The sequence below is a fragment of the Jaculus jaculus genome, chromosome 3, assembly GCF_020740685.1.
Source record: "Jaculus jaculus isolate mJacJac1 chromosome 3, mJacJac1.mat.Y.cur, whole genome shotgun sequence".
NCBI classification, from domain to species: domain Eukaryota; kingdom Metazoa; phylum Chordata; class Mammalia; order Rodentia; family Dipodidae; genus Jaculus; species Jaculus jaculus.
Genome location: NC_059104.1, coordinates 143171062 through 143184617, shown reverse-complemented (window position 1 = coordinate 143184617; position 13556 = coordinate 143171062). Strand labels below are relative to the sequence as shown.

Sequence of the window (13556 nt, the reverse complement as noted above, 5' to 3'; positions counted from 1 at the left end):
GAGTCTACCCAGTCAGGTCCAGGCTGGTTGGTCCTCGAACTTCTCTGTGCCTTGGTTTCTTCATGTGCTCTCAGGGTTGTTGTGAAGGTTAAATAGTACTCAGAGCACCTGGCCCCTAGCGGGCATTTAGTGAGAAATTTCACTGTTGCTTTATCAGTGGCCTCCATGGGGCTAGATGGAGTCAGCAGAGTGTATTCTGCTCTCCGCTCTCGAAGATCTGAGTTTGCCCCATAGGAGCTCTGCCTGCTGGTACTGGGCCTGACTGACAGTGGGTTCCACTGTTTCTCTAAGGCCTGGGCCTGTCTTTGCAGTTCTCTGAGCCTCATCGACTTCAGTCAGATCACTCTGTAGTGCGGGTCTCCCTGAGGCTGCTGAGGAAACTGAAGATGGCTTCTGAAGGGCTTTGAGCATACAGGCTGTGCGTGGAAAGGAAGCACAGCGCACGACGTCCCTGGCAGGTCACTCTTCTAAAGAAGCAGCTAGGGAAAGCTGCTGTGCCAAGGCCCAGAAAGTTTACTTATAACTTTGGGTGCTGACCCACTTCTGAGGCAGGGAAGCTAAGCATGCAGTGCCCGCCTGGTGACAGTGAGGACATCAGATGGCGTGGCTCTCACCTCCTGCAATTCAGTCAGCTGGAGTCCAGCAGAACAACAGCTCACACTACCTGCCTGTGTACCCCATGGCCTCCTCATTGCATGCCCTCACTCTTTCTCCCCCAGTGCTTCCACATCCAGTGCAGGTTTGTGGTAGTTTATGTCTTAAGTGGCTTGCGCCCGAGTCCAGGAACTGCTCTTGCTCCTCATGCGAGGCCTGCCCACATAATTCAGCCTCCCCTGGCAAGCCATGGCACAGAGTGTTGGTCGGGCGCCACTTTCTGTTGCCCACCTGTCCAGGGAGCTACCACCTCTTTGTCTTTGCCCATGCCTCCCTGGCACGATCCCCTTCCCGCTCTCCTCACTTTCTTCCGCCCTCTTTGTTCTGATCCCAGCTCCTCGCTGACTGCACTCGTCTCACGGGGCAAGATGATTTCTCGGCGAGTTGCTTTCCTCACATGGACGGTAGGAGCAGATGGGCTGACAGGGCTGAGGTGGGGATTGTATGAGGTGACGCATGGGAAGTCCCCAGTCCTCAGCTGAAGAGGCAGTAGCACCGTAGTCGCCCGTCACCATCCTCACCGACAGGATGCCTGCCCTGCGCTACAGGAGGATCGCCTTCCTCCTCTCTGCTGATGCTCCCCAGTTCTCTTAGCACACCCACACCCTACGTGTCCCACCAGCAGCAGACTTAGTTCAGAGCCTGTCCTCTGCTGTCTATAGCCAATCATGAGTCCTGTGTGAAAACTTCCTCTTAGCCATTGGGTCCTAACAATGACATAAGGCCCATCGAGGTTTTCTGTGTGTTGACTCTCTCCTGCCACCCAGGCATGCTGGGATGGCATCCTGAATGGTCATAAGCTCACCTTATTCATATAACATCCTATGCCATTTGGGTCGCAGACCACAGTTTACATTTTTTTCTCTCCTTCGTCATCACCAGTAAATTTTCTAGGACTACATGACGTAGTGCTTCAGGCTGGGCAGCTTAAACAGTCATTTGTTCACATGGTTCTGGAGGCTGGACATCTGCGAAGAAGACGTAGGCATGGATGGCATCGGAAGCCCTCTCCTTGGCTCTCAGATGCCCGTGTCCTCACACAGTCTCTCCTCTGTGTGTGTGCTTTGGCATCATTCTGTGTACATAGTTCCTCCTAATATAGCAGCTAGTCAGGTTGGATTGGGGCCTACTGGATTAAGGCCCATCTAAAGAACTTCATTCTAACTTAATGGCCTTTTTCAAGCACCTTTCTCCACATAGGGTCATATTTTAAGTACTGGAGGCCAGGACTTCAGCATATAGATATGCATGTACGTGTGAGGGGCATGTGTGGGGGAGCCATTCATCCCTAACTCGAGGTAAGCAGGGCGGGCCACTGCTGTGTTTCTTGGACAGTGGCTAAAATATTGAGCTTAGTCTCCTTTTATTACTTTTTTCTCTACACTGCCCCCTACTGGAGAGTTGGGACGAGGACAGTGGGAAGCCAGGAAGGCCTTGACTCTCAAGGGCTCAGAGGACGGTTCTGGGAGGCCCGACTGACCTCACAGATGGAATTTGGTTACCTCAGGAAGGCATGCAACCTCTTGTTATTCCCTGGAGTGAGCTTTCTCTCTGTAAGACTTGTGCTTCCCTCTCTTCCACTTTCTCGCACCACCAAAAGTTGTCCTCTCTTCGCGCCTGGTCCCAGAGGCTCCGAGGCGGTGCTGCGTCACGTTCTCACTGGTGTGGGGGACAGTCCTCCAGCTCAAACGCCCTAAAAACTGTATCACGTCCAGGTACCTAAGGCCAGTCAGACTAAAGGGAATGTGCTCTCACCCTGGTGAGTCTGCCCCGGGCTGCAGAATGGTATTTTTGTTTGCTGGGTTGAGGAGACAAGTGGGCACACTGCCACCTAGACCAATGGTGGATCCTCCTTGACAGGCTGAAGGGGCCTGCTGGGGTCGGATGGCATTCTTTTTTTTTTTAAATTTTTATTAACATTTTCCATGATTACAAAATATATCCCATGGTCATTCCCTCCCTCCGCACCCCCACACTTTCCCATTTGAAATTCCATTCTCCATCATATTACCTCCCCATTACAATCGTTGTACTTACATATATACCATATCAACCTATTAAGTATCCTCCTCCCTTCCTTTCTCTTCCCTTTATGTCTCCTTTTCAACTTACTGGCCTCTGCTACCAAGTATTTTCATTCTCACACAGAAGCCCAATCATCTGTAGCTAGGATCCACATATGAGAGAGAACATGTGGCGCTTGGCTTTCTGGGCCTGGGTTACCTCACTTAGTGTAATCCATTCCAGGTCAGGATGGCATTCTTTAGATGCATTTCTTCGCATAAGGTGGGGCTTCCCACCTCTCCCAGGCCAAGCTCAACAGCCAGGCAGCAGTCCTTGCCTTAGGCCAAAGGCTATGCTGTTGCTGTGAGAGAGTATTTAAAATAAAAAAGAAATATGTATTCCCTGTGCCTATAATTATTCAAAATAAGATTTTTTTTTTATCCAAGCATATTGTAAGGCTGGGTGACATGGCCAAAGAGGGAAGGAGAGGAAGGAAACCAAGTCTAGAAATCTTCTACAGAGGAGGTGGGTTTTAAGGCAGGTTTGGGATGGCTGGTAGAGCTGGCACTCTGCCTGGAGGAGGGAAAACCTGGGTTGATGACTCACTTGGGGGAGGTCGTTCTGTATAAGCCTCAAGGTCATGCCGGGTGTGACAGTCACCACACAGTGCTGCAGCTGAGTGCACACAGTTCAGGCAGCGCCCAGGACTCCACGAGACATTCAGGTTCCTCCACAGTGTTTTATGACCCTCTGCCCCTCTCTGCCTTCAGGGCTGCCATCAGATAGTGCCTGCTGTCTTCTAGATACTGGGTGTTCCCTTGGCCAATGCCAGGAACAAAAGCTCAGTCAGGTCGGTGAGGGCAGGGAGCCAGGGTTCTCCACTGACCGCATGTACAATTTCTGGCATGATGGTTTGGATGTGAAACGTCTGCCACAGGCTCGTGGGTCTGAACACTTGGTCCCCAGCAAGTGGCACTGTTTCGGGAGGTTGCAGAACTTTTGGGAGGTGAGACCTAGCTGCAGGAAGTGCTCACCAGGCCGACAGGCCTTGAGGTCTATATCCATCTGGTTCCTATTTGCTTCCTGACCTACACATATGAGCAAGCAGCCTCACAGTCCTGCCTTCACAGCTGCGGGCAGCCTCCTCCACCAAAAGGTTCTGCCTCACACATGCGCTGTGCCATCCAATCAGGTCCCAGATTAAATATTTCCTCCCTTGAGTTGCTTTGTCAGGGATTTGTCACAGCAATAAGAAAAAATCACTAATAAACCCAAGGGGAAAAGCCCAGTGCCCATGCCACCTATATCAGCATCTCTAGAGGCCAGGGGTTGCTGTTGAAGTTTTCGTAGGTGATCCCACTGTGTGGCCAAGTTTAGGATCAGTGATATATTTGAACCAAGAGACAACAGCTATGATACCACAAGGCAGGAGTTCTGCCTCTGTCACATATCAAGTGGCCCTGGTGCTAAGTGCCAAGTTATAAAGTTTGAATAGGAATAATTCTGTTACATAAATCACCCACTAGCTTGCCAGTACCTTGTGCTCAATAAATGAGTATCATCCCATCTTTTCCATCCTCCTCTGATAAACAAGGCCAGTGACTTAATACTGTCAGGGTGTGGGCAGTGGACATTGGATCAATGTACATTGCATGTTTTGTAGTCTTCCTGCTGTTTATGGACCATGTTTTATTCATGCACATCAGATGCAAAGCACTCCTTAAGAGGGAAGAAACTTCAACCTGCGGGTTTCAAAGCAGGGGAATACATTTGTATAAACTGAGGTCACAGGGGCAAATGGGAGATGAACAGAGAGATATTCTCACCAAGAGCTTCCCAAAGCCCTTGGGAAGTAAAGCATGAGGATGTGAAAACGCTCTCTTTTCTAGGCCTGTGCTGCCCTCTAGTGGGAGGAGTCATAGGCAGTCAAAGTTTTCTCTTCCCACCTGAGGGGACCAGGTGAGGTTAATAGGCCTACAGGCCAGCTGCAGAAACCAACACAGGCCCAGGAAGGGCAGCCCTGTCGGACTTTATTGCTGGATTCTTCAGTCCTGAGACACAAAGACAGCTCTAGACAGCTGCGATAATGTGGCATATATTCTTATGTTGCTCTCAGTGTTCCAAAGGTAGGTAGTCTTATTTTCAGATGTGACTTTGAGAAGTGGGTCATCCAGAGATGGAGAAATGAGCCAGGAATGGTTGGAATCCACACTGGCTGGTTCTGCAGACCTCTCGCTATGCTATAATGGTAGTTCTTCCTTAAAGAACTGGATCTAGAGAGGGCATGTCTGCCTCCACCAGGCCCAGGCTGGATGGCTTTGGGGCTGCTAACTCACCCCTCTAAGATTCTATTTTCTCTTCTTCTAGAGGATCATCATAATTATTAACATGTTCTCCTGGGAATTATTCCTCAACTGCCACTGTATCAGATGGGACTTCAAGGAATGTTTGCCTAGGGATGGCGAGATTACAGTGGTTGTCCACTTTCAGAATGTCTTACTTTTATGACTGGACAAACTAAAAAAATGTAGTGACAACTTTCTTCCCAATGAGGTGAAAGTGTGCACCCATGATGACCAGCCCAGCAGATGCCTCATGGGAGAGAGATGTTTGCCTCCTTGAAGTTGAAGCAATTTCAGCGTCCTATTTGAGATAATCACAGGCTTCCCCTGAAAGAGTCTTTGTTGAGCACAGAATCCTCGGCTTTGTCTCCTCTGCCCTGTGTGGTGTCATCTCAGACACCGCTGAGAAGTCACGAATGTGTGGGGGCTGGACATTGAGTCCTTCCTCCACCACACTTCTGAGGACAGCCAGGAGCACCTTCTGTCTGCCCTTCCCTTCCATGTGCACCTCAGATGCTATTGCATTTCATAATTTTGTTCTTTAGAAATACAGTCTTATGGAAATTTTATATTTGTTTACAAGCTTTTGGCCATTTGGAAAGCTGTGTTGGATAGTTTATTTTAGTTTTTTTTTAAATGTATTGGAGAGAGAAAGAAAGGCAGACAGAGAGAGAAGATGGGCATGTCAGGGCCTCCAGCCACTGCAAACAAACTCCAGATGCATGTGCCATCTTGTGCATCTAGCTTATGGGGGTCTTGGGCAATTGAACCTGGGTCCTTTGGCTTTGCAGGCAATTGCCTTAACCACACTAAGCCATCGCTCCAGTGTCCTGTTTTGGGTATTTTAAATGACTCTTAGAAAATAAAACCTACACATAGAAACAGTGGCAGGGCTTATATAAATCAACATTAATATTTCCGTGTCTGTGGATGATAGCAATGCCAATATGTGTTCCCTTCATAATCATGGGAAAATCTACTAAATGTGTTAAATTCTTACTGCTTCTTTCTGTGTTTCTGAACTTCCCACATCCTCAAAAATAAACATCTCTTACCAAAGAGATAAAAAAGTAAAACTCATAAAATAGAGAGCGGGGATTCTGCTGCTACAAGCATCGACAGGAAGGGTAGGTACATATGGTGATTGTGGAGAACATCTGTGGTCCAGAAACAGGTTGAAGCCTGTTATGTGCATCTCACACCTGCTGCTCCAGACCTGCGAGGCAGGGTTGTTGCCAGCCCACTTTTCTGAGGGGGAGACGGACACAGGCCCACTGGAACCGTGCTCACAGACACACGGCAGCACCTGACACAGACCCACGCTCGTCAGGTAGTATCTGGGTCCTGTCCCATGCAGGGAAACTGAAGCTTGGAAATATTCATTGCAAAACGAGCAGAGACTCTAGGGAAAGGCTCTGCATTTACAAATGGCTGGTTCAGCTTTGCTATCAACAGCCTGAAGAATTCATGTCACCAAGTGACAGAAAACTGCAGATGCTTGGGATCCCAAAAAAGAACCAGGCTCTATGCCACTGACCAGAGAAAGTCAAGAAAAAGAAAGGCCAGCATTTCCTTCACATGATTCTGCCATGCCTGCCCTGTGTGACTCCCCACCCCCAAGCTGGTGGCCTTGACAAGGCAGCCTTCATGGGAGACTAGCTCATAGAGCTAACCTGATCAAAGTTGGCCTCCACAATGCTGTTCCTGTGCCTGTTCTAGCATAACGTAAAGCCATGGGCATCAGTGAGAGTGGAAGTCTTATCAGGTGCTTCCCTTGTGCAGGGGTCACACAGGGCTATGGCAGTGGCTACACGGTATCTCACTGTAGCCCAACGGAATTGGTCTTTATAGCATGGCCCTTTCAGAAGGAGGAACCACCACCATGGAGCTGTCAAAAGAAGTACTAGATCTCCACTAGCCAGGTGGTAGCTCCAAACTCCACACTGCCCAGCTCTAGACAACTCAGCCGCCTCTAGAGAAGCTTGAAGGACCCCTATGCTGCCTGTGGTAAGTTCTGGATAGGCCTGAGCTCCATACAGGTGATTTCTGCATCCAGACAGCTGCCTTTGCAGATGATGCTTAGGGTTTGATTTTGCTTTTGTTCTTCAGTCTCAATTCTCTGTGCTTGAGCCCCCTGAAGACCCAGTTATGCAGAGGGATATCATGATTAAGCTGGCTCCTAGGGGCTGCATGTAGAGGACAGCTGCTTGGTCTCTGTGAGCTTTAACTCCTCTTTGGATAAATGAGGGATGACGGCACCAACTCTGCAGAGGAGCCATGCAATGACATGTAAAAATCTCATAGCCTGCTACTAAGCGTTGCACAGACGTGTGTGTGTGTGTGTGTGTGTGTGTGTGTGTGTGTGTCCTCAGTCGTTTGACACAGGTATGTTTTCCTGCATAACAGTTTAACACATTGTGGTGAGACAAACCTTCACATAGACTGTAAACAGAGCACAGAACCAACCTCCCTCACCTCCTTCTCAATCGCATGACTGTGTTACTTCCCTTCTTTACCAGCAGAGTAGCCTCAATCCTGACTTCTGAAATATTCATTTGCCCGGGCCTCTTCACAGTCTGCCTCCCAGCTTACAAATTACTAGCTCAGTTTTGCAACCTTGAGACCTGGACTCAGACCAGCTTGTGTTCTTGCACACGGCAGAACCTTCGACGTTTTCTACCTTCTTGTGATTGGCTGCTGCCGGTCACCCTGTAGGTGATCCATTTGCCCTGTTGTATTCCACTCTGTGCTCCCGAGTGCAGAGAGGCCACTTGTGCACATCTGGATACACGTTTGGGTTGTTTTCAGGTCTCACAGACTGCTGGAGTGAGCCTTGTTGGGTGTGCCTCCCAGCACACGAAGACACAGGTTCTGTGGGTACTTCCTGAGCATTAGAATCATGGGTAAAAATGTTGGCATATCTTCAGTTGTTTAGACAATGCCAGAATTTTTACCACAGTGGTCAATATATGTGCCTGCCAATCTCACACAAGAGTTCCACATACCTCATATTCTTGTCAACACCTAACCATTGTCAAATTCTTCAGCCAACTGACAATGGAATGATACCTTATTGGAATTTAAATTGACATCCCCTGAAATGAGCAATTTTTCATGTTTGATTGTTATTTTGAACATTCTCCTTGATGGAGTGCCTATTATGTGTTTTTCTTAATCCATTTTGACAGGTTAGTGTTTTTTTTTTCATAAAGTTATAATACTTTCATAGTTTAGATATGAGCTCTCTGAATTTATGCTTTAAATATATATGTTGCACCCGTATTTTCCCATTCTGCCTTTTTATTTTCCATTCTGTAGCTGGAACAAATTCACCTTCCACAGCGACCTGGCTGGGCCTGTACACAGGGACTTCACATTACTTCACATTCTAATGTGTTGCACATCCAGCGACCCTTCCCTGGAGTTTTTTTATTTTTTAATTTTTGTTTATTTATTTGTTTGAGAAAAAGAGAGAAACACGAAAACAAAACATCAACAACAAAAACCACTTGGTAGAGTGTCTGCTCAGCATGCACAAAGCCGTAGGTTCAATTCCACATCAATACATAAAAACGAGTGTTGTAATCCCAACAGTCCAAAACTTGGAGGGGATAAAATATTTAAGGACAGGCTAGAGAAATGGCTTAGTGGTTAATTTACTTTCCTGGAAAGCCAAAGGACCCTGGTTTCTATTCCCCAGTACCCATATACGCCAGATGCACAACGTGGCACATGTATCTGGAGTTTATTTTCAGTGGCTGAAGGCCCTGGCATGTCCATTCTTTCTCTCTCTGACTCTATCTGCCTCTCTCTCACTTTTTCTCAAATAAATGTTTTGAAGTTTAAGATCAGGGTTGGAGAGATTTCTTAGCAGTTAAGACCTGCAAAGCCTAAGGATCTAGGTTTGATTTCCCAGAATGCACGACGTAAACCAGATGCACAAGGTGGTGCAAGTGTCTGGAGTTTGTTTGCAGTGGCTAGAGGCCCTGCCATCATGCCCATTCTCTCTCTCTCTCTCTCTCTCTCTCTCTCTCTCTCTCTCTCTGTCTGTCTCTGTCTCTGTCTCTTTCTCTTCCTCTCTCTCAAATAAATTAATTAACTAAATTTAAAAACATTTAAGATCATTCCTGGCTGCCTAGTGAGATTGAGCCCAGCCTAGCATATGTGAGACACTGCCTCAAAATATAAATAAATAAAAATGTGTCTAGACTAATCTTGTTCTTAGCCTTTCTGTGACAGTGTACAAACAGCTGTCACATTCCATAAACAAAAGTGTTCCTTACTACTTTTACTAATTAACTGTCATATGTCAGTAATAAAATCAAATAATTCTTCCTGAAGCCAGAAAAATTCCAAATAGGAGGTCCTAATTGGATTTTCCAAATTCTTTGAGCATAATGCCCCTGATCTGGCCCTTCGTGTAGACTCCATAACCAAGTTGCTTCTAGCGGAGGCACACTGGCTGGGAGCATCCCCATACTGACAGAGATAAATGCGGAGAGATCAGGAAGGAGCAGGGGACAGGAAGCTCCCAGCTCTGTCCTTCCTTGGAGAGCGGACTTATGCAGAGAGGTCCCTTCTTGTTTCCTCTGATGGCCACTATGACACGTGTTCTCTTTCACATATGCTCTCAGCTATTAGTGAGTGTACTGTGCATCTGCACTGGGCAAAACTAGGAATCTAGGAGAAAATAAACCGTCACCTTCACCTGGAGAGCCAAGCATCTGCTCCAGGATCTCTTAGCCTGTGCCCTTGGGCAACACCAGGTCAGAGAAGTGACCTGAAAATAATTTGTTTTGTTATCAAATAATAAGCACAAAACTTCATGCAGCCTCCTGTCTTGCCAAATTCACAGTTCTGAGATCTGAGCTATCTTAGCATTTAACCCATTCCTTCCACAAATGTGGCTGATGATGTATTAGTCTCCTGTTACTGCTGTAACAAATTACCACAAACTGACTCAAAACAACACAGTTTTCTTACCTTATGCTTATGAAAGTCAGAAATCCATACTGGGTCTCACAGAGCTAAAGTCAAGTTGGCTGAGATGAAATCCTTCCTTGAAGAGAACAAAAAATCAATTGTCTTGTCTTGCTCTCCTTCTAGAAGTTCCTGAGTCCTTAGTCATGACCTCTCATCCCCTTCAAAGCCAGTACAAAAATCAAGTCTTTTCTTTTTCTTTGCATGATGCCATCTCTCTGATTCTGTCATTGTAGCTCCTCCCCTGATTCTCCTACCCCTCTCCCAGGCATTTGAAGGATCCTTTTAATTACAATGCCACTGCAGAGGAAAGTCCAATATCTGCTGACATTTTAAGATTGCCTGATTAGCAACACTGGTGGCATATGCAACCTTAATTCCCATTTGTCACTTAATGTCACATAGTCCCAGCTTCTTAGCCTGCACCGTGTTGGGTGTGATACACAGCTTGGGTGAGTGGCATCTCAGGTTACTCCTGTCTTGCTGTTGTGGTGGGTAGTATCATGGCAGCTAAAGATGCCACCCCATTCATTCTAAGAAATAGAGATGATTTGCAACACTCACCTAAACATTTCACCCTGCTTATTGTCTCACATTGTGTGCACAGGTGTGTATGTGTACTTGTGTATATGGTCACATGCATGTGGAAACCGGAGGACCATTTCAGGTGTCCTTCTTTAAGAACATCATGTCCCTTTTTTGAGATGGAGTCTCTACTTGGTCTAGAACTCATTAATTAGGTTGGCTGATCAGTGAACCCCAGGCATCTACCAATCTCCGCTGCTCCAGCACTAGGATTGCAAGCGTGTCCCACCAGGCCTGGCTTTTTTTCACAGGAGTTCTGGGGACTGCACTCAGGTCCTTGTGCTTGTACAGGAAGCTCACTGCTGACTGAGATAGCTCCTCAGCCCCCACTTACATTTTGTTCCAGAATGCCGAGACTGGGAGAAATGACTGAGAACACTGTTAAATGTTCAGACTCAAGCTGCTTACTAAGTGCATGTGTCATAACAGCATGGTATAGCTATTTGAAAAAATAATGCACTTATATATTGAGAGAACAAACACTATTATCTTTTAGTCACCTTGATCTCTAACAATGGGATGGGTGTTCCTACTATGAGCGACACAGCTTCTCAAGTTAAGAACCAGGTTACACGCTGCCATCCCCATTTCCTGCCCCTAGCTGATTTCTACAACTGCTTCTCTTCCCAGTAGCTATAGAAAGCTCACTTCACAGAGCTCAGATGTCATGGAAAGCAACATAGTGGCAGCCCATGTCGACAGCAGTGTAGTTCCATGAGTCATTGCCAGCGGATTTGAAGTATTGCTGCATTTCCCTCAAAAGCCCTTATCAGGGCTGCAGAGATTGTTTAATGGTTAAACCACTTGCCTTGAAGCCTAAGGACCCAGGTTGACTCCCCAGAACCCACATAAGCCAGATGCACACAATGCGCATGGTGGAACATGCATCTGGAGTTTGTATGTGCTGGCTAGAGACCCTGGGACACACATTCTCCTCCTCCCCATCATAAATAAGTAACAGATTATTAAGAAGCCCAAGTTATTCTATAGCATCCTGTGAGTCTTAAGGGGTGGTGGGTGGGATGGGTTTCATGGCCCCTTGGCAGCCAGTTTGGCACTGCAGGCGTACACCAAGTTTTATGAGGTCAGAGCTTATTCACCACAGAGGTCATTCATTCCCTCCTGAGGCATTCTCTGTTCAGTCATTTTTACCCCTGAAAGCCGAGGATGACATCCCACTGACCTTTGCAAGCAACATCAGAGCATAGGGGCACTCTGACTAGCTATGCTGTCTTTGCCCTAGTGAGGCTGGAAAGTAGATCTGGGGTTTCAACCCAGGCCATCCAGCCCTCCTCACATGGGCTTTCCCCTTAATGGACTGGGGAGACCTGCTTTTCCTGCTCCTCTGTGATGTCTTCTATGTGCCACAGGCAAGGTAGGGAATCTCTGAGTCTGTCTGTCAAGGAAAGCCAGTAAACTCCCCCCTGGGATCGCTGAAAGGATTACATGGAATGATGCATGTAAAGTGCTTTTGGATGTTAGGGGTGGAGGAAAAGAAGGCTGCTTCATGTGAGTCTAGGTCTTTCCCATGGTGCACAGAAATCCTACAGACAGCAGAGGGCAGTATTGGGCAATTGAATAACTTTGGGCTGAAGGCAGAACACAGGGACGTGACCTGAATGCCTGATAATAATGCTTCTCATGGCGTAGGTGGGATATTTGAGTTAGTTTTGCTGAGTAATTAACCAAATTGGGTTACTTATTTATTTAAGGGAGTGCCAAGGAAACAAATGCAGAAGTAACTTTCTGTGAGATCTTGGTCTGTCTCACATGTTCAGGGAACTAATTTTCCCTAAGATCCAGGGCCCCACAGGAGGCTGCTCCATCTGAGAATGCTGCAGCAGCATGTTCCTGGAGCAGAAAGGTAGCCTTCTGATGCGAGGCGCCCAGCCTCTCTTCCTACTGTTGGGCTGTCATTAGAAACCAGAAACACCTTGCTGCTTGTTTACTTTGTCATTTCTTTGAGGAGAAGCTACTTTGAAAAAAAAAAAAAATTTTAAAGCTGCTAGAGAGGCTGGCCGGTGTGACTCACTGGTGCTCACTGGTGGAACGCTTGCCTAACACACTCTGGGCCCTGGTTTCCATCTTCAGAATGACAAATAAACAAACAAACAAGCCCCTGGAAGGGCTGGAGTGGTTAAGCGCTTGCCTGTGAAGCTTAAGGACCCGGTTCGAGGCTTGGTTCCCCAGGACCCATGTAAGCCAGATGCACAAGGGGGCGCATGCATCTGGAGTTCGTTTGCAGTGGCTGGAGGCCCTGGCGCACCCATTCTGTCTCTATCTGCCTCTTTCTCTCTCTGTCTGTCGCTTTCAAATAAATAAAACTAAACAAAAAATAATTTTTTAAAAAGCCCCTAGACATTTCAGCTGAGAAGAAAAATTTGCATGACCTATCTCCTACACTATTTTTTTTGGGGGGGGGTGGTTAGGATTTTTGGGCTTCTCTGTCACTGCGGAAGAGCTCTAACCTGTTAAAATGCTTGCTACTTGTTAAAGTGCATTAACTACTTTCTGACTTAGTTCCCCCAATAATAATTTGAGATGGCCACAGAAGCCTCTGAAAGTGGTTGAATGATGCAGGGCGTCTTCCCAGAAGGTTCTTAGGAGTTCCCACAGCACAGAAAACCCCAGAAAATTGGCTGGAGAGATGGCTTAGCAGTTAAGCGCTCGCCTGTGAAGCCTAAGGACCCCGGTTCAAAGTTCGATTCCCCAGGGCCCACGTTAGCCAAATGCACAAGGGGGCACACGCGTCTGGAGTTCGTTTGCAGTGGCTGGAGGCCTTGGCGCACCCATTCTCTCTCTCTCTCTCTCTGTCACTCTCAAATAAATAACAACAAACAAACAAACAAAAACAAGGGAATTACAGTTGCTCTTCTCCCCTATCTTAGCTTCAAGGCACTAAAACGAATATAGCAGACTTAAAAAAAACGGGGGGGTGGGGAACTCCTTGACCTCTTTCAGAGGAACAGAGTAGGCAGTTCCTTTAGCTGG

General features: G+C 47.0%; 1 protein-coding gene and 1 long non-coding RNA gene across 4 annotated transcripts in view; one reads left to right on the top strand and one right to left on the bottom strand.

The window, feature by feature from the left end:
• The window catches only part of Slco3a1 (solute carrier organic anion transporter family member 3A1), a 306863-nt gene that overhangs the window by 213158 nt on the left and 80149 nt on the right, over positions 1 to 13556 (top strand). The window lies entirely within an intron of this gene.
• LOC123459239 overlaps positions 1 to 13556 on the bottom strand; it is a 76349-nt gene that overhangs the window by 57195 nt on the left and 5598 nt on the right. For both annotated transcript variants that reach the window (XR_006636122.1, XR_006636121.1), the window contains exon 2: positions 9984 to 10059. This is a non-coding gene — a long non-coding RNA (uncharacterized LOC123459239). The remainder of the gene's footprint in view (positions 1 to 9983; positions 10060 to 13556) is intronic.